This window comes from Xenopus laevis, chromosome 1L (assembly GCF_017654675.1).
Source record: "Xenopus laevis strain J_2021 chromosome 1L, Xenopus_laevis_v10.1, whole genome shotgun sequence".
NCBI classification, from domain to species: Eukaryota; Metazoa; Chordata; class Amphibia; order Anura; family Pipidae; genus Xenopus; species Xenopus laevis.
In genome coordinates, this window is record NC_054371.1 from 222,459,314 (window position 1) to 222,480,932 (window position 21,619).

Below are 21,619 nucleotides of genomic sequence, written 5' to 3' on the forward strand. Positions count from 1 at the left end.
TTTTTCTGAAATGCTGTGTTACTTTTACGCCAGATGTAACGGGACGCGCACCTTCCAAAAAGTTCAACTTTTGTCTCGTCGGTCCACAAGGTATTTTCCCAAAAGTCTTGGCAATCATTGAGATGTTTTTTAGCAAAATTGAGACGAGCCTTAATGTTCTTTTTGCTTAAAAGTGGTTTGCGCCTTGGAAATGTGCCATGCAGGCCGTTTTTGCCCAGTCTCTTTCTTATGGTGGAGCCGTGAACACTGACCTTAATTGAGGCAAGTGAGGCCTGCAGTTCTTTAGATGTTGTCCTGGGGTCTTTTGTGGCCTCTCGGATGAGTTGTCTCTGCGCTCTTGGGGTCATTTTGGTCGGCCGGCCACTCCTGGGAAGGTTCACCACTGTTCCATGTTTTTGCCATTTGTGGATAATGGCTCTCACTGTGGTTCGCTGGAGTCCCAAAGCTTTAGAAATGGCTTTATAACCTTTACCAGACTGATAGATCTCAATTACTTTTGTTCTCATTTGTTCCTGAATTTCTTTGGATCTTGGCATGATGTCTAGCTTTTGAGGTGCTTATGGTCTACTTCTCTGTGTCAGGTAGCTCCTATTTAAGTGATTTCTTGATTGAAACAGGTGTGGCAGTAATCAGGCCTGGGGGTGAGTACAGAAATTGAACTCAGGTGGGATAAACCACAGTTAAGTTATTTTTTAACAAGGGGGGCAATCACTTTTTCACACAGGCCCATGTAGATTTGGAGTTTTTTTTCTCCCTTAATAACGTAAACCTTCATTTAAAAACTGCATTTTGTGTTCAATTATGTTATCTTTGACTAATAGTTAACGGTTTTTGATGAGCAGAAACATTTAAGTGTGACAAACATGCAAAAGAATAAGAAATCAGGAAGGGGGCAAATAGTTTTTCACACCACTGTAAACAAGCTGCTGTGTAGTCCTGGGGGCAGCCATTCAAGCACAGGATACACCGTAGAAAACAGATAAGTACTACTATAGTTTATATAAACAAGCTGCTGTGTAGTCCTGGGGGCAGCCATTCAAGCACAGGAGACACAGTAGATAACAGATAAGTACTACTATAGTTTATATAAACAAGCTGCTGTGTAGCCATGGGGGCAGCCATTCAAGCACAGGATACACAGTAGATAACAGATAAGTACTACTATAGTTTATATAAACAAGTTGCTGTGTAGCCATGGGGGCAGCCATTCAAGCACAGGATACACAGTAGATAACAGATAAGTACTACTATAGTTTATATAAACAAGCTGCTGTGTAGCCATGGGGCAGCCATTCAGTGCTGAAAAGGAGAAAAGTCATGGGATATTACAGATGCACTCCGTAGTATACAATGGGATCATTCAGACCTTATCTGTTATCTACTGTGTATCCTGTGCTTGAATGGCTGCCCCCATGGCTACACAGCAGCTTGTTTATATAAACTATAGTAGTACTTATGAAGCAAACACGCCAGTTTTACCAGTGCAGGTCAACTATACATTCTTTTGTCATTTGGTGAATCAGCAGAAAAGAAGATGGGGAGCTACTGGGGCATCTTTGGAGACACAGACCTTTACTGCTAATGGCTGTGGTTGCCTTGGGCTGGTACAGAAAACATAACGTGCAATGTTTTTATCCTAGTTTTATGTTACACTTCAGTTCTTTATAACACTTTTGCTCAGCACGTAGTAGGATCAGGAACTGGGGTAACACCTAAAACTAGCGTTCAAACTCAGTTTTGCAAGGTCCGGTTTTTCCTCTACACTGTGCAGTGGAATGCATGAGGCCACTGCCAAATGAGTTTATCTTTTAAAAACCAAAGATTATACTGTTTAACACCTACAATTTCAGTATGTTTCAGGATAAAGGTCATGCATTTATTATCTTTTAGTGCCAGTGACCATAGGAACCTGATCACTTTAAGTACAAAATACACATAAACATTAGGGTTTCATATTCCATCCTATAGTATCTGACTTTATCATGATACATGGTGCAACCATTACTGTACCTTTCAACTTTCCTGCGTTGTCTTTGCTAAAGTTCATGGTTACCCAAAGCACCGCAGATAGTTCCTCAACGGAGCTGACCATATCCAATGAGTCACACTGTGTGATCTGGTCACCCTTACAGCCTGTGAGCATAGCTTATTATCCTTGTATAATATTTTTTAACAAAACTTCTTCCAGCCATTTACTCATTTATTAAGCTGAAACTGCTTTACAGTGTACCTGTTCTACAGAAAAATAAGTATCAACATCTTGTGGTGACTCATGGTAAGCAGGATGGCACCTCTCATTTTTGTATAAAGAAAAGTTTCTAGTCCTTAAAGGACTAGTAATTCCAGGAAATTAAAGCACCTTGACGGAGAACGAAAGGTTAAAACTAAATAGGCCTTATCAGAAAGGTCCACCTAAATATACCAGTAAACACCCTGAGTCCTCTGTCAAAAGAAACCGATTTCTTTCCTTTTATCGTGTACACATGGGCTTCTGTATCAGACTTCCTGTTTTCAGCTTAAACCTCCTTGCCCCGGGCGTGAGCATGCTCAGTTTACTCCTCTCCCCCCTCCCTTCTCTGCAGTAATCTGAGCCCAGAGCTATAAGTGAGCAGGGAGAGACTTAGGCAGGAAGTGATGTCACAACAAGATAATATAGCAGCTGCTATCCTAAATAAACATAGAGCTTCTAAAGCTTTATACTCAGGTATGGTAAAACATTCTTCAGAATAAATATAGCATTCTAGCTTGCATGATTGCAGCTAATCTATTGGCAATAACATGACTCCCTAGCTTTCCTTCTCCTTTAAGCTTATTTCCATAAAATGTTAATTTACTGTTGACGGAATTTCTAGCTATACAGGTAGGGTTTTTTTGGCTTTCGGGGATAGTTTACCTTAAGTGTGGGTTGGGCATTGTTTGCTTTCGACAACTGATAAAAGATGGTATAAAACAGAGGTTTAAAAAGCAGGACTTGTACTTGAGATTTAAGATTGCACTTAAAAGCAACCAAAGTCTTTCTTAGTTTCAAAAGCCTGTTCGGGTAAAATGATGATTTCCAAGGCACAAAACCCTGCGTGATTGGTAAATTGACGCAGGATTAATTGGCCCTGATGGCTTTGGGTTATATTAAAGTTTCCTTCTTGGTATTACTGGTCCTTTAAGGTGAAGTAAATGAGGCTTAAACACTCTCTCTGTTAGGGTATATTTTGATCTATATTTACTAAGAATCGTTGAATACTGAGCCATGTAAATGTTTCTATTTTGGTGCCTTATTCTGTTGCCATGGAATTGTCAGCTGCCGCTGTATAGATTTCCCATACGCATTCTTCTGATCATCGTGCAAGTGTATTAGTCATCACAAGCCAACCTATAAATCAATGTACTTGCTATAAACATCCATGGCCTTGTTATATGTTATTGGGCGGAAACTCCTTATTGGCCTAATGAGGCATTTTCAGTGCTGCCGTTGGTACAAAAGGCCCCAGTCCCCCTCCATACAAATCGTGCAGAGATGGGCGGGTGTTGGTCGGCTATTTGTTTAGTACCCACTGACATACTGAGATTTCATAAAGTCATGGCAGAATACACTGATGTGGTCATATAGTCCAAACTCAATTGTGAGGGAGAATAAAATTCTGTGTATTCCCCCAGGAACCCCCCTTGACTTGAATGGACTCTGTTCTCAAGCTCAACTTGGTCACTAGTACCCAGACCTTGAGGCAGAGCCACCTGCTTGGCTGCATGAGCAGCTCATTATTTTTCCTTGCTATGGAGGGATATATCTCTATGCTCTCCCACCGGTAACTCCCTTTTACTCCCGTACTTTCTCATGTCATACATTCCAAAGTCTAATAAAACTCTGTGATTCCTTTGTTCTGGGTTCTGACTGTGAGTTCAGAATCCACGGAACTCCTGTCATAAACTTTGTCTTTCACCTTAAGTGGTCTCTGGTTCCTGAAATTCAACGACTTCAGTAAAATCTCTGCACTGATCTAACCAGCAAGTGTTTGTCTTTAAAAGATTGTGTAAAGGAGCCCTTATGAGCTATAAAAAAGCCTCTGTCTTCTAGGCTGATTATTATTCTTTGTTTATACAGCGGTGACACGTTTAGGGCTCTTACTAACGAGCGGTTGTAGCTGCGTTCCGTTTTTCTGCGTTCAGCCGCAGGGGAGCCCAGGAATAGACGCATTACGTTTTTTCCAATGGGGCTGTACTCACACAGGCGCGTGTAGGCGCCGAACGCAGGAAAAATGCAGCATGTTGCGTCTCAACCTGCGTTCGGCGCCTACACGCGCCTGTGTGAGTACAGCCCCATTGGAAAAAATGTAATGCATCTATTCCTGCGCTCCCCCGCGGCTGAACGCAGAAAAACGGAACGCAGGGGAGCGCAGCTTCAACAGCTCGTCAGTAAGAGCCCTTACATAGCAGGCAAGCAATGGGACAACTCCCGCTCGTATACCTGCCAATCTTCCAAGAAGAATGGTCTGAACACTAATAATTATCTTTTTATATAAAGAAAAATTAATGGAGGATAAACTCATCTTATAAATCGAATTCCTCGATGAACAGGGTAGGCCCAGCTTGGCTTCTAAAAAGGTTGGAGATAGTTTACATAGTGTGTCAGTCAGCCCATGATTAAGTACTTTGAGGTAGAAAACGCGTAGGGCCCATGGAGATGCATTTATACTTTGATCACTATGATCAATAAAGACTTTTTATAACTTATATTATTGGCCCTGTGGATTCCCCTTTCTTTTTGCTGTACACATTGGTTTGCTGCTCCCTGAAGCTGGGGGTCTGGTGCACCTGGACCACATGATCACCTTGGTGAGCTATTTACTTTATTATTCAGGAGCACCACTCGATAGCTCAGTTTCACAAGTAGAAAATGTGACCCTGTGATCGATGGAATCAGGAATATGAAGCTAGATCTCTATAGGGAGAGGCAGCTCAGGGGAACACAGGCAACAACTATGTGAATTTGAAGTTGTTGAAACAAGCACCAATATGGCCGGGCCGGTGGATGGATTTCTGCCATAATGCTCTGCTAATGTGCTATTTGTTGTGGGTGGCCAACTGAACTGATGATTCTGTAATCCAGCCAGATTTTCTCCAGACCTATAATCCAGTCTTCTGATGCCTTTTCTCACTCTGGGGCATACTAAGGATAAAAAGGACAATTTACCAGAATCTCCATAATTCTATTCCCTTACAAGAATCTCGTACAAGATTTTAGATTTGTCTTGCGGCAGATTTTTGTTCACCCTTAATAATAAATAAATATTCAAATAAAGTTAATAAATATACCCCTGTCTGCGAGGCCTTGGATGGTACGGATACATGGGATTTAGAGATGGTCGTACATGTTCAGATTTTATTTGTCGTACGGCGAATGTTCGGATATCAATCATACATAGGAAAAGCAAAAATCTGGCTATTTAATTGACAGACATCTTACAAAAGTTATGTCCCATGGATATAATCAGATACAATACATGCAAAGATATAATCTGGCAGAAATTTTGGAACCTGTTTATTCGACTAAACAAGCAGTGACATTGTGTGAAAATTGATGGGGCAATTATTTAGAGCCCACACAAAGGATGAACATACCCAACTTGGCCAGTCTTTCCTCACAGCTGAAATTATCCTTACCTTTTACCAGCTTAGTTGCCCTTCTCTGTACCCTCTCTAATACAATAATGTCCTGTTTGAGTGATGGAGACCAAAACTGTACGGCATATTCTAGATGGGGCCTTACCAGTGCTCTATACAGTGGAACAGGGGTCAGTAACCTTTACTATCAAGAGCCATTTTACCCCCACTTCCCCTAAAAAAAATAGTCTGGAGCCGCAAAACATAACACAGCTTATAAACTTTTAAAAGTTTTAACTTTTTTTTAATTTTAACTGTTACAACAACAGAATACAACAAACAGAAGTGCATTGTGTATATGCAGGGCTACTTTGAAATAAATGAAACACTGAATAGCCCTATTAAATGCTAGTGTTCTCATCTGTTTAATGTGACTTCTGTTTCTGAAGCTCCATGCTTGCTGCGGCTCGGTCTTGCCTGTCATTTCTGGGATGTCTATACAGCCCTTGCGCCTGCTGAAGGCTTCCTGAGTGTGCAACCGCGGTAAGCTAACCATTAGCTTACCACGGTCGCACACTCAAGAAGCCGCTAGCAGGTGCGAGGGCTCTATAGACGTCCCAGAAGTGACAGGCAAAGCCGCAACACCGAGCCGCAGCAAGCAGGATGAAGAGCCGCATGAGGCTCCGGAGCCGCGGGTTGCCTACCCCTGCAGTGGAAGAATGACCCCCTCCTCCTGTTATTCTCTGCCCCTTTTAATACAGCTCAAGACCTTATTTGCCCTTGATGCTGCTGACTGGCATTGCTTGCTACAGACAAGTTTATCATCTACAAGTACTTCAAGGTCCTTTTCCATAATGGATTTGCTTAGTTCAGTCCATACTTTTACATCCCAGGTGCAGGACTTTACATTTATCAGCATTTAAATCTCATGTGCCACTTAGCTGCCCAAATTGCCAATTTGTCAAGATCGTGTTGCAAGTGTCACATCCTGGATGGAATTAATTGGGCTGATAGATTTGTGTCATCTGCAAACACTGATACATCACTTACAACACCCTCCCCATAGTCATTAATGAACAAGTTAAATAAAAGTGGGCCCACACAGAACCCCCGAGGGACCCCACTAAGAACCTTACTCCAAGTAGAGAATGTCCCATTAACAACCCCCCTCTGTACCCGATTCTGTAGCCAGTTTCCTATCCATGTGCAAAGACTTCATTAAGCCCAACAAAACTTAGTTTAGAAAGCAGTCGTTTGTTGGGCACAGTATCAAACGCTTTGGCAAAATCCAAATAGATCACATCTACTGCCCCCCCACTGTCCAGCATCTTACTTACCTCATCATAAAAACTAATCAAATGTGTCTGACATGACCTATCCTTCATAAAGCCATGCTGATTGCTGCTCATAATGCCATTCACTAGTATGATCCCTTAACAAGTCTTCAAATAATTTGCCCTCCACGGATGTCAAACTTACTGGCCTATAATTGCCAGGCTGAGATCGTAATCCCTTTTTTATTTTTAAATATAGGAATTACATCATCTTTCCTCCAATCCATAGGTACCATACCAGATGAAACTGAGTCTGGTATATTTATCATAGGGTGAAAAAAGAACTGCCACAAGACAATTCTAAAATTTTATACAAGGAAATAGAACTCATTTACGGGGTGCGCTAAAATGGATGCAAATTTGTGAGGACAATGAGGCCACTTCTCTATACTTGCATTGAGCAGCCTGCTCTGATAAGCGTGTGTCCATCATAAGATGGAATATGAACATTAATATCAGTGGAATTGGCAGTAAAACGTTTACACTCAGTAGGATGGCGCTTCTCTTCGGCAGCCAAAGGAAAACACATATCGGCTGTGACAAATGGATCTGAGCTGTTTCTCTGATTATAGAAGCAGGCGGATAATTCTTCCCGGGGATTCTAGGATTTATTCTTGTCTCTAGCGATGGCTTATTAATAGCAAGCGTTTCTGAAAACAAAAGGCATCTTTCACGAGGCACTGTTGTGCTTGTCACGGGCTCATCGTGTTCCCAGCGATATAGATGGGTAACGTCGCAGTCAACTCTCCAGTAAAAGTCTACCCAAGGAAAATGAATGTATATTTGTCATTTCTGTATCTCTGCCTGACAAAGTCAAGGGAAAATAAACCTTGTTTATTAAGACGCCATGTACATGCCCTCTGCTTATATGCGACTGCAGTTGCCTCATTTTGCCTCATGTATAAAATTGTATGCAAGAACTCGTGGGGTACCAGGAACTCCTATTTAAGGCGTTGCTCACCTTTGAATTAACTTTTAGTTGTATGTAGAGAGTGATATTCTGAGACAATTTGCAATTGGATTTTATTTTTTATTATTTATGGTTTTTATTCAGCACTCCCCAGTTTGCAATTTCAGCTATCTGATTGTAAGGGTCCAACTTACCCTAGCAACTATCCCTTGATATGAATCGGCAAGGCCTTCAACAGAACGATGAGTAATAAAAAGTATCAATAACTATACATTTGTAAGCTTACAGAGAATTTGTTTTTTAGACCCCTGTTTGAAAGCTGGAAAGAGTCAGAAGAAGAAGGCAAATAAATTAAAAAGTATAAAAGAAAAAATGAAGGCCAATTGAAAAGTTTTTTAGAGTTAGCCAATCTATAACATACCAAAAGTTGCTGTGAGTAACTGTGTGTTGTGGAGCGTTTCCAGTGGCACAATTTTGTAATCTGACACAATCCTATATCACACTAATTTTAATATAAGTGTAACTGAATGAATTCAAGTTTTCTGTACCCCTAAAAGAACTCACTTTTGATTCCCCAACACCACACTAGTGGCTCTACTCCACAGGTAAAAAAGCAGGAGAAGCCAAAATCTAGAACATATACAGGGCCCAGTAATAAATATTTTGTATATGAGAACTACCATAGAAGTAGAAGGGGTTCTTCAAAGACTGGAAGAGGGGCTTCAATAAATATGCTACCCCGACTTTAATTGCGAAACTATCTACGCCAACTCCACTGGGTCACCATCTACACCAACTCCACTGGGTCACCATCTACATCAACTCCAGACAGACACCATCTACACCAAGTGGAGAATTTGTCCAAAAGCACTCCCACACCCTGGCCTTCACCGAAAACGATCCCCTGGTGCACAGCAAAATGGAGGAAACAGCAACCTCTCTATCCAATGGCAACAAAAATTCACCGACACACAGGTAATTCAAATAGGTTATACCTTGCTTAAGGTTTACTGCAGCATGCAACATTTAGGGGTTACCCCCTTTATCAAGCATGCTTGATAAAGGGGGTAACCCTGAAACGTTGCATGCTGCGATAAACCTTAAGCAAGGTATAACCTGCTTGCATTACCTGTGTCCCGGTGAATTTTTGTTGACACCATCTACACCAACACCACTGGTACACCATCTAGACCAAATCCACTGGGACAGTATCTACACCAAATCCACTGGGACACTATCTACACCAAATCCACTGGGACACCATCTACACCAAATCCACTGGGACACCATCTACACCAAATCCACTGGGACACCATCTACACCAAATCCACTGGGACACCATCTACACTAAATCCACTGCTGGGACACCATCTACACCAAATCCACTGGGACACCATTTACACCAAATCCACTGGGACACCATCTACACCAAATCCACTGGGACACCATCTACACCAAATCCACTGGGACACCATCTACACCAAATCCACTGAGACACCATTTACATCAACTCCACTGGGACATTAGCTAAACCAACTCCAATGGGACACCAACTCCACTGGGTCATCAGCTACACCAACTCCACTGGGACACTATCTACATCAGTTACACTGGGACACCATCTAGACCAACTCCACTGGGTCACTATCTACACCAACTGCATTGGGTCACTATCTACTTAAATTCTCCTTGGTGGTGATTTAGGCTACCCACCAGCACAGCACAAAGCAGAACTGGCCCCATAACCAATTGCTGTGGGGGACTACGTTTCCATCAGAAATTCTTTTGTTCCAGGAGAAAGGAGCCAACATACACTTCTGTATTTCTGCTGATAATGGATTCTAAGGCTGTCAAGGTTCTAATTGGCCAGTTGACTTGCCAGCTGAGTGGCAAGTTAACTGGTGAACCATCCCACAATCATAGGTTCAGTTTCTACAGCCACATAGGTGTCTACCCCTTATTTGTCTAAGCGCTCACACACTGGGTCCCTCACTTATGCTCCTTTGAGGCTTCATAACCCAAACTCTGGATATGCCTACACCCTCACCATTGAAAGGAGCCAATATGATGGACATTTTGCCATTTCCTTTTAAACACCAAGGGGATAACATTATTGTGTTTGCTCCACACAGGATCGGAGATCACACACAGTAGGGTTACTTTCAGGTCTCCCACAGTGCTATTGACCCCATCTTCCACCCTTGGCAGGAGGGAGGGTGCGGGGAGATGCGGGTCCTTTCTTGGCCGCCCTATTCTAGTAGGCCCCATGTGGTGCAGGATCTGAGGATAAGTAGTTGTATATGTCTCCAAGCAAAAGGAAATTAATTTATTCATTAGAGTTTGTACACAAAAATGTATCTAATAAGCCCTTATGTGAGCAGGCTCAGCGCCATGTTGCTCCTTATGACACCAGCCCCTCCCATGAGAATTTCCATGTCTGTACAGCCAAGACTATTGCTTATTGACTTCTTGTCTGCTTCTCGGGTTAAGGAAAGAGCATAATGAGCAATGCGAAGGGATCCAAAATAATACATCAAAATCCGCAGTCAAACCTGCCGACAAACGAGCCGGCACATAAAACATCAAAACCATTTCCCAGCTCTGCAGCGATCAATATCGGCAGAACCCCGTTTAGCCAGTGGCTCTGTTTAAACCGTCTGTTTCTCTGAGTCTCCGCTGCCATTGTGCTGATGCACACGTTCCCACTTATAAAAATGTATTGATTTGCCTGCGCCAGATGCACTTGCGACTGTTTAACTTGTAAAACTTCCATTCTTTTTATGATGCCTTTTTGCTTCTCTGGGAAGGTTTACGTGGGAATTGAAAGAGGCGTTCAGCCTCCCTGCTAATAGTGCCCTTGGCAAAACTAGAAAGCATCGCCAAAAGGGTTTTCTCGAAACACTTAAACACAAGGCAAGGCGCTGAGTAGAAATGTTGGCCAGTGCTCTTGTTTACAGTATGGCCCTAGATATGGCTGTGGCTAAATTATACATTTATATGCCTGTAAACATGTTATGAGTTCAAAAATCTCTTTTGGAACTAAATTTAGACAGAAGAGACCTGCCAGCGCATCAGCAACCAGGCAAGTGGGGGGGGGATTTGATGAATGAGTTCCCAAGGGAGTGGTCTTGTTTGGGGGGTGGATACTATGGTGTTGGTTAAGTGCCATGTGGGGGTGAAAATTAAGGGTTGATCAGTGGGAGGCAATTAGGGGCTAATAATGGTAAGGGTCTTGCCTTGGGGTGTCTGTACCTTTGGGCCCAGAACTGTGAACTAGAATAATGGATAGGAGGTCTAAGCCTTTAATATATATTTTATATTGTATGTGTAACTCTGCTGGTAACATACTCCAATAGTATTACATACCAAGTAGTGACGTACGGATGTACAGGAAAAACTCAACCCGTACCTGACCCTAACCTGCAAAATGTTGCCACTGTAGGACCTGTGCCCGACCCATACCTGCGTTTTCTCACTCTGTACTCTAGTTCTGTGCGCCCCTCTGGTTCCAAGACTGGGATCATTTGGGAGCAGAGGAGAAATGTACTTCCCCAGTCTGACCAGCACCCAACCCTAACCCGCAATTATTAGCCAGATTTCAACCTGAACCTGCCCAACCAGGAGAAAATCCTCAGGTCCCCACTGGTTTCAGGTCACCTCGCACATCTCTATTAGAGCTGACTTGTTGGTCACTTTGCAGCAGTGTGGGAAATGACAGTGAACCTGACAATCTCATAGGATCTAGAATGACATTTGCAGGTGCAGTGATTACACCAACTGGGTTTCCATTCATCGGTATAGCAAACTGCTGCTCAGGACAGGGAAGAGGGTGGTGAGCCCCAACGACATTATTGCTGATGGCACAAGCTGAACCCCCCAAAATTAGCGCACGACCTGTCACTCAACAGACGTTACCTACAATGCTTCCTAGTGAGTTGCACTTCAGCTTGGCTCCAGCCATAGACAAAAATTCTAGACAAAGCACCTTGTTCGTCTACATATTGGGGCTCATTTATTACACAAGAGTAGAAGCACTAAGGAACACATAATCCCAAATAACACCTCCCCCGGGTTCCAGCTGATCCAGAAGAAGACAAACATCTATTTATAATGGAAAGGGAACAGTTTGCATTGACAGAAAAGAGAAGCCTTGCACTTAGCCTTCCACTGGATAGAGAGAAATGGCTGCATTGTACTTCATTGAAATCAGTATAAGGCATAAGGGTTCCAAAAATAATGAAAAAGTTAATATTCAGCACACCTGCTGGATAGGAATAATTATGTGTCGTAATTGTTAAAGAAAAAATTACGGTAATACCTCAAATCTTCCCTGAACAATAGAGACCCCCTACATTGAGGAGGGAAAGTGCAAAAAGTTGAAGAAAGCACTTTAGGCCAATGCTCTCCAGTGCATTTTACATCTGTTACCTGGTTATTACTCTGCTGATATTGTGGATTGAAAATATCTCCACCTACTGTTCATTTCTGCCAAATGGTCACAGTTGGCAGAAATTTGAGTTCGCGAGAAAGGGAAAAGTATGTGATCTTGTGACTGATATCCCATTGCTCTTCTCTGCATTTCTTTTCTCTCTAACTTAATCTTCTACCAACTGTGTTGGCCGAAATGAGCAGTACTCTGGAAAAGGCTATGGGGCAAATTCACTAAAGGGCTAATTTTCGCCTGTGAAGGATTCACAACACTCTGCGCCACTTCGCCAGGCGTAAATTCACTACCACTATTCACTAAAATGCGAAGTTGCGTCTCTGCAGCCGAACACTGTTGAAGTTTCACTACCATTAATTCGTCAGCACAAGCATTTATAGCTAGTAATGGGTGAATTCATCCCATTTCACTTTGTTGCGAAATTTGCAAAATGGGTGAAAAATTTGTGAAACTCGAATTTTGACGCTGGCGTCGAAAAAACTTTGACGCCGGTGGCGAAACGCGGAAATTCACTGTGAATTTGCGCCTGCCGAATAAATTCGCCCATCACTATTTATAGCTAACTTTCACTTATGTTTCCTTCCGACTACACTGATGTTTAAGTGAATTTGAATAGGGCAGTACATACTGTATAGATCATATATATACGTCTTTATTAGAGATGTTGGTGCAAATGCTTGAAGTGGCCACTTATTATTAAAAATGTCCAAGGAAGCAAAATAAAGACAAAAGAGATCCTCTAATGTCCTAGACATGAGCCCACCCTAAAACAAATGCGGCGTGCCCCTCAAATGGTAAAAAAAAATGTTTAACAGTTACAACTTTTAAAGACAATCTCACTTTAAAATATGATAAAACGACAAGCGTTTTTTAGAACTGTTGTGAGTTTCCGGCGTACAGGATATGATGTCACTGACATAAGATTGAGGAAGGCGAAGCTTCATCTTATCAGTTTGCCAGGTCTAAACTGGCGAAGGAAACTCTGGCGAAAGAGGTAACGTTCTGTAAAATTCGCACTTTAGTGAATTTGTGGAATAACATTCTTTCACCTGAGCGAAAATACGCCTGGCAGTAAGGTGCGAAACTGTGTGAGCGACGGTCTTTCGCTAGAGAATTGTCCTCTACGATGATGTCCCTGCGGATGGGATTTCTGGCAAATTTTCGCTAGCGACGACCACTTCACCCTTTAGTAAATCTGCCCCATTATGTGGAGCCCTTTGAGCAATTTTACATTTATTTGTGTTCATTTCCTATGAAGTTGGGCTTTGCGGCCCATGGGCTATTTCAGGTAAATGCTACTCAGTGAGGATGTCAATGTACATAATGAAAACTGGGCACAAATATGATCACGACTTTGGCAGTTTCCGCTGCTCTAATGCTTCAATGTTTTCTGGGTTCTTTAACTTTTTCGACTCTGGGTCCCAATTATACTTCTCGGAGCAAGAACAAACATGGGCATAAAGAAATCAAATCTTTCCCAAACATTTCAGAATGTCATTCGCTACTTCTGCTTCTATAACTTCGCTGGTAAATGGGTGAATGAAAGGAAACGTGCCAAACAATAGGGGTGCCGGATGCAGTAATATAGCAAACTCGGCTTTCACTAGATAGATAGATAGATAGATAGATAGATAGATAGATAGATAGATAGATAGATAGATAGATAGATAGATAGATAGATAGACTATATTTAGGCTATGAGTGGAATTATTATGTGGAGAGCTAGAGCCATCTTGTGGCAGATTAGATAAACGGTGCCGTGCGATGATGGGATACTAAGTGCAACCAAGATAAGAGCAGGCTGCTCTCCTTATTGTACTGACACACATACAACTGGATAATAAACAGGGAACACTGTATCACCTGTTGTACCCACTGTCAAATAAAAGTCATTTTTGTATTAGAGAGGGTACAGAGAAGGGCAACTAAGCTGGTAAAGTGAAAATCTTAGCTATGAGGAAAGACTGGCCAAATTGGGGATGTTCACGCTGGAGAAGAGGCGCTTAAGGGGTGATATGATAACTATGTATAAATATATAAGGGGATCATATAATAATCTCTCTAATGCTTTATTTACCAGTAGGTCTTTCCAGCTGACACAAGGTCACCCATTCCGATTAGAAGAAAAGAGGTTCCGCCTAAATATTGGGAAGGGGTTTGTTACAGTGAGAGCTGTGAAGATGTGGAATTGTCTCCCTGAATCAGTGGTACAGGCTGATACATTAGATAGGTATAAGAAGGGGTTGGATGGTGTTTAGCAAGTGAGGGAATACAGGGATATGGGAGATAGCTCATAGTACAAGTTAATCCAGGGACTGGTCCCATTGCCATTTTGGAGTCAGGAAGGAATATTTTCCCCCTCTGAGGCAAATTGGAGAGGTTTCAGATGGGGTTTTTTTACCTTCCTCTGGATCAACTGGCAGTTAAGCAGATTAAAAAAAGTTAAAAAGTTGAACTTGATGGACGTGCCGTCCTGGACTGGGAGTCAAAATAGCCCCTGCCATTGCAAGTACATAGAGGCCCAAACAGCCCCCTACCAGCCCACTATATGGTAACTTTCCATGGAACCATACAGCAGCCCCTCTGGCATTTGCCAGAACCCACAGATTGCCAGTCCGGGCCTGTGTGTCTTTTATTAACGTAACTTACTATGTTACTATGTATTTTAGCCAACAAGGTGTCTTTGTACACATTACAGAGGATGCATATTTATATAATAACACATTTAAATGAGTCTTGGGAAATAAGTGACATCACAAAACACTAGTGATAACTTATGACATCTCTAAGTATATGTTGTCCAGTTTAAAGTGGACCTTTCAACCAGACACAAAAATCTGTATAATAAAAGTCCTTTATAAATTAAACATGAAATCCAATTTCTATTTTTTATTAAAGCATTCATAGCTGTTGTAAGCTCATTTAAAAGTCTCAGCTGTCAATCAAATATTGTCTGCCCCTCCTCTATGCCTTAGACAATTACTTTCACTTTCCATTCAGCACTTCCTACATGTCACTGCTCTCCCCACATTCCCCCAGTTCTCTTCACCATTTAATTGTGTAGCCAGGACATGGGGATGGACATCAGGTCCCCCATTCTGGTGCACAAACAAGATTCTGAGATGATACAATTCTTGTCTTAATAACAGTGTCCACAAAATGGCTCCTGCCTGATTGTTATAATTATGAATTCCCAGACTGAAGGAAACAAGATTCAAATTATTTATATAGTGTAATTAAAGTTCATTTTGCTTGACTAATGTGATAAAATAGAATTTTGAATATTTTTTTGGGGTGACTGGTCCCCTTTAACCGTGGCTGAATACTGGTACAATCACTGATGTGAAGTCTGACAATACCTGCATTTTATGATGTATTCTTGCTACAATGTCCTCTCATACCATCGCTAACACTGACGGTGCCGCCTTCAGCTTGGCCTCCAAGGGACAGCGAGTCTCAGGCCTTCCTCTTCCCTCAAGTCTCGGCCTACTAATAAACCCAATAGGCTGGTTTTGCTTCCAATAAGGATTAATTATATCTTAGTTGGGATCAAGTACAAGTTACTGTTTTATTATTATGGAGAAAAAGGAAAAACATTTTCAAAATGTTGATTATTTGGATAAAATGGGGTCTATGGGAGACTCTGTAATTCGGACCTTTCTGGATAACGGGTTTCCGGATAACGGATCCCATACCTGTACTTATATTTGACGGCAATGATGAATGGGGCGATATATCCTGGCAACCCACATTTCGGGTGAATATGTGTGAATGGAAGGACAGGATAAGATAAATACAAAGACATGTAACCAGCAATAAATCCAACTTCAGCCTGATGGCAGGTATGAGACGTAAGGGAAGCTATATCCTTTCTATTCTTCTGTAAAAGAAACGCATAAAAAAAAAAGAGAGAAAACTTATGGAAAAACTGAAATGAAATGTGAGGCTGTAAAGCAGCGGGAGATGGCAGATTAGATAAAGCAAAGCATTTTTATCTGTTATTTCTGCTGCCTTTGATGGATTCTCTCCTTTCCCATCGTCACAGCACATAAGTTAAGGTGAGGGATACGGCACGCTTGCTAGAATGGAATGAGAATCATAACTCTCGCTCCTAGCATAATGCTGATGTGCTCACATTCTAAACTCCAGAGACTGACTGTCACTCTTCAGCAGAACTACACCTCTCAGCACTGTCACTCTCTAGCTGAACTACACCTCTCAGCACTCAACTGAGTAACCATTTGCTTAGGGCCAACACCTGTGCAATGTTTAACCTGTAGCACCCCAGTTGGAAATTGACTCATGGCTATACAGGTATGTGATCCGTTATCCAGACACCCGTTATCCAGAAAGCTCCACATTACGGAAAAGCCATCTCCCATAGACCCATACATTTTTAAAAATGATTGCCTTTTACTCTGTAATAATAAAACAGTAACTTGTACTTGATCCCAACTAAGATATAATTAATCCTTATTGGAGGCAAAACCAGCCCATTGGGTTTATTTAATGTTTAAATGATTTTCTAGTAGACTTAAGGTATGAAGATTCAAATTATGGAAAGATCCATTAACTGGAAAGCATTCTGGATAACAGGTCCCATACCTGTATTTGCAGGTAGAATATCACAGATTAAATTAAGGGCAAATGTCGGGGAGTCACTCACTATGTGCCTAATAAAGTCTGCCTATAAATTGTTGGTGTTCCTAGATCAGATTATCAGATCAGATTATCTTCCTAATTGCTACTGTTTGTTATCTGTCATCTCCCCAGCTGTTATCCTTACTGGAGATTCCCAGAATCCCCCCCAATTCTCTATAAGGGCAGAGACACACGTGGAGATTCGGGGAGATTAGTCACCCGGCGACAAATCGCATTTTGTTCGGGCGACCAATCTCCCAGAACTGCCTTCCTGCCGGCTAAAATGAAAATTGCCGGCGGGATGACACTCAGAGTGTTTCGCTTTCCGAAGTCGTCTGAGGTTTCCTTGTGAGGCGATTTCGATTCTAGCCGGCGGGAAGGCAGTTTGGGGAGATTAGTCGTCTGAAGAAGAGGCGATTTGTTGCCGGGCGTCTAAATCTCCACGTGTGTCTCTGCCCTAATGCTTCTTATTTATTACACTTAAAGACGTGGTTTAATGTTAACTTTTCAATTGGTCTTCATTTATTATTTTATTTATAGGTTTTTAGTTATTTGCCTTTCTTCTTTCCAGCTTTCAAATGGGGGACACTGACCCCAATGCCATGTAAAGCTACAAATGTATTGTTATTGCTACTCTTTATTACTCATCTTTCTATTCGGGCCTCTCCTATTCATATTCCAGTCTCTTATTCAAATGAATGCATGGTTGCTAGGGGAATTTGAACCCTATCAACCAGATTGCTGAACCTGGAGAGCTGCTGTCCCCAAATGGGTGCCAATGAGAAAGCAGGACTGTGCCGTAGAGAATCATAAGGCAAGATTAAATTCTCTAAGTTCCAGAAATAGATTTTTCTCCAACATGTAGTTTTCATGGGAAAAAACTCTCTCCTGTTAACCCTTCCCATGCCATCCCCTCCCTCGGCACTAATGTCTTTCCGCAAAGAGAATTACCTTGTAAAAGAAATTCCGCTTCATTTACAATAAAGCAAGAGAGAGGATCGATAAGAACATTTGCTTAATCGTAGTCATTTGCATAAATGTGGCCATTAAGCAATATCTTGTCTTTGCAGACGCCATAACTCGCACAATGGGGAGGAGCTGGAAGGTAATTGGAACGTATAATGTTAATAAAATGGAAATATCGCTGGTAATGCCAAGAGAAAGCCCTGGGAGATTATAGGTGCATTCCAACTCAACTGCAAGGAAAAAAAAAAGATCAATTTAATTTAAAAGCTATACATTGCTAATCCTCCTCGGCCCACCAAGTGTAGTTAAACTGCCTGTCGGGTTTATGAAGCTTTTTTCTTTTATTAAACCCAATGGGTACTGTTTCATTACTACAAGGAAAAAGGAAATCATTTTTTTTAATGGAGTCTATGGGAGATGGCCTCTCTGTAATTTGGAGCTTTCTGGATAACGGGTTTCTGGATAACGGATCCCATACCTGCACTAGAGAAGTCAACTTAGCTAGGCAGTAGCAGACACACCTGAAAAGGATAGTCAGTGGGGGAGGTGTACCCCATGGCTAAGGAAAAATCCTTTTATATTCCCCATAAGGGGAACGCCACACAAACATAACTTGAGCTTTTTGAAAAGTACGCATTTCAAGCAACTTTGCAATATACATCAATTAAAAAATATGCAGACTTTTCAGGATTTTTAATGGTTTCTGACAGTTCCCTAAGCCTAGCCCCCTGCTCTGCTGCTGATCTGTCTGACTACTTTGCTGAGCTGTCTGACTACTGTTACTTTGTATCAACAGCCACCTGCCCTCAGCCTGCATCCTCTGAACCCCGCAATTCCCTGCACACGTGATTTCAATAAGGAACAGAACTTCCCAGTGCAATGCATTGTGGGTTATGTAGTTCCTGCATGCGGTCTGTAAGCTGTGGAGCAGTTGGTACAAGTTGTAACATCAGTGTTTAGTCTCTCCTTCCCTGCCAGGATTTCAAATGATGCAGAAAGAGAAGAACGGTTATACAGCTGGATTTCAGCATAGAAAGTGGCATTTATTTATACTTTTTATTTATACAGGTAACTGTGATGTGTATATTAGGGGTTTTTGTGTTATGTGGCCTGTTTATCAAATTTTGGTTTGGAAGCCGGAGTTCCCCTTTATGAATGGGCTTTTTAAAGTGCCAGGGCCCCTTCAGTGTAGTGAATACGCAATGTAACACATTTATTGCCAGAATATGCTGGGCACAAGAGTGTCCAATACCCAGCAGTGCAAGGGTGAGTGCAGAGTTGAAGTCGGGTGAATATGTTTGTGCATGGGACACTTCTAATAGGGGGGCGGGCATTCATCACATTAAGTATAATGGGAACCTCATAGATCTCCCTATCATTAAAGGAGAACTAAACCTAAACTTGAATGTGGCTAAAATGGCATATTTTATATAGTGAACTTATTGCACGAGGCTAAAGTGTCAGCTTGTCAATAGCAGCAATGATCCAGGACTTCAAACTTGTCACAAGGGGTCACCATCTTGGAAAGTGTCTGTGACACTCACATGCTCAGTGGGCTCTGATTGGCTGTTGAGAAGCTAAGCTTAGGGCTCGTCACTAATTATCCAGCAGAAAATGAGCTTCCCTGGCTGTAATATAAGCTGATGCTACAGGTTTGCTGATTATTCAATTCTGATGCTAATCGCACTGGTTTCTGTGCTGCCATGTAGTAATTATGTGTATTAATTACTAATCAGCCTTATACTGTGACATTTAGAGGCACATTTATCAAAGGTCAAATTTCGATAATTCCCCAAACTCCCGTAAATTCAAAATTCGACCAATCGAAATTAATTGTTTAAATCAAATTTTTAAAACTCCGACAAATTGAAACAACCTGAAATTCGAATCAAATTCAATCAAACTCGATTCGAGTTTTTTCTCTGAAAAAACCTTGAATGTCAGGAAGGCTACAAACAGCTCCAAATTGATCCCTGGACCTTAAACAGCAATTTGGCAGGTTTTAGGTGGCAAATAATTGAATTTGAATCCTTAAAGGGCCAGAGTATAATAATTCTTGAAAATCAAATTAAATTTTTTTTAAAAAAAACTCCAATCGAATTTGAATAACTCCCTAGTTGAATTTGTGAGTTTTTGACCATAAAAAATTTTTAAAATTCAATTCGACCCTTAAAAATCTGCCCCCTCTATTATGTGTGTACTGTATATTGTGAGTGGCTCCCTAAGCTCAGTAAGTGACAGCAGCACAGAGCATGTGCAGTGAATCAGCAGAAAAGAAGATGGGGAGCTACTGGGGCATCTTTGGAGACACAGATCTTTACTGCTAAAGGGCTGTGGTTGCCTTGGGCTGGTACAGAAGCACAAAACATCATGTACAACATTTCTAGCTACTTCTTTAGTAAGGCTTTAGTTCTCCTTTAATAAGCCCGTAGAAGTAGTCATGTGCAAGACGAGAAAAACTTGATCCAAACCTGATCTGACTCCACCTCCTCCCCTCTTTATATAGACCCCCACCACCCTGAACGCAAGGGTATAAAAAAGAGTGCCAGAAGGGTGTGCTGCGGGTATCTTGCCGGCCTGCAGATCACTACAAGGAAGACATTTGAAGCAGTGCCAGTAAGTTCCCATTTAATGAATCGTTACCATTGACCAAATATCAGCTTCGACTGTCAAAGGGAACCTGGTGAGAAGCCTTGTTTTTGGGAGGATCAATTAGATGCATTGGTTGAAAGGGAAAAGCAAACAAATTAGAGCTTGACTGACACCATTTTTAGCATACGCAGTCAATACCTAATATTACCGGACAGGGGCGATACAAGTTTTTGAAAATGCAATTCTAAAAGCTCAGTTTCAAGAGTGAGACCCAGCAGTGCTAAGAATAAAAAGAGACAGACGAATAGCGATTTCAGGAGCAATTACACTTACAAATAAATCTAAAACCACTGAAAATGTCAATTAATTTATCAACTTTGCAGTATTAAGGATCTGCATAGACGCCCTTCTCACATCATCAACTACATGTCTGGGGTCCTCACCACTCACAGACCTTCTAGTTGTCTTCATAGACTGCTCAGTGTATGCAGAAAGGCTATGGGTTCCTATAGGGGAGGTTTGTGGACCTTCCTTATCTACTTATGGTTCATTCACTCACTACTCTTGGCTTGTTTGTGCTTGTGTCCTTCTTACTGGGTTGTCCTCATTCTATCCTCATCTGACCACTTTCTTTGCAGTGCTCCTCAACTCCAAATGTAGTCCTATATCTTGGGATTTTCTTTCCAAGCCTCACCTCTTCCAACCACAGTGCCCCAAATGGCCTGTTTGGGGCTACTAACCTCATGCTTGTGGCTTTGCACTAGTAAACATGACTCACTACTACTCTAGGGTCATCACGTCAATGATTCCAGAGTTGCCTTTTGCCTCTTATTTATATGAGATGTTCCAGAGATCCCTGGTGCTCTTGGTTTGCTTTTGAGTCTTCTATATATATTCTAACTACCTGCTAATAAAGAATCAAGGACTGCACTGGGGCCCTCAAAAGGGTATAAAGTAGGTCCTGAACACAAGAGGGGGTCCATGATGAAAATTACATTAAAGACACATACTTGTAACCTGTTCCAACCTGAGGTCCTTCAGGTGATGATTAACTACAACGCCCATATTCACCTGCCAGACTGGGGACCTGAGACCATCCTGTACCACTTCTCCTATTCTGTATCTCCAGTTCTGTAA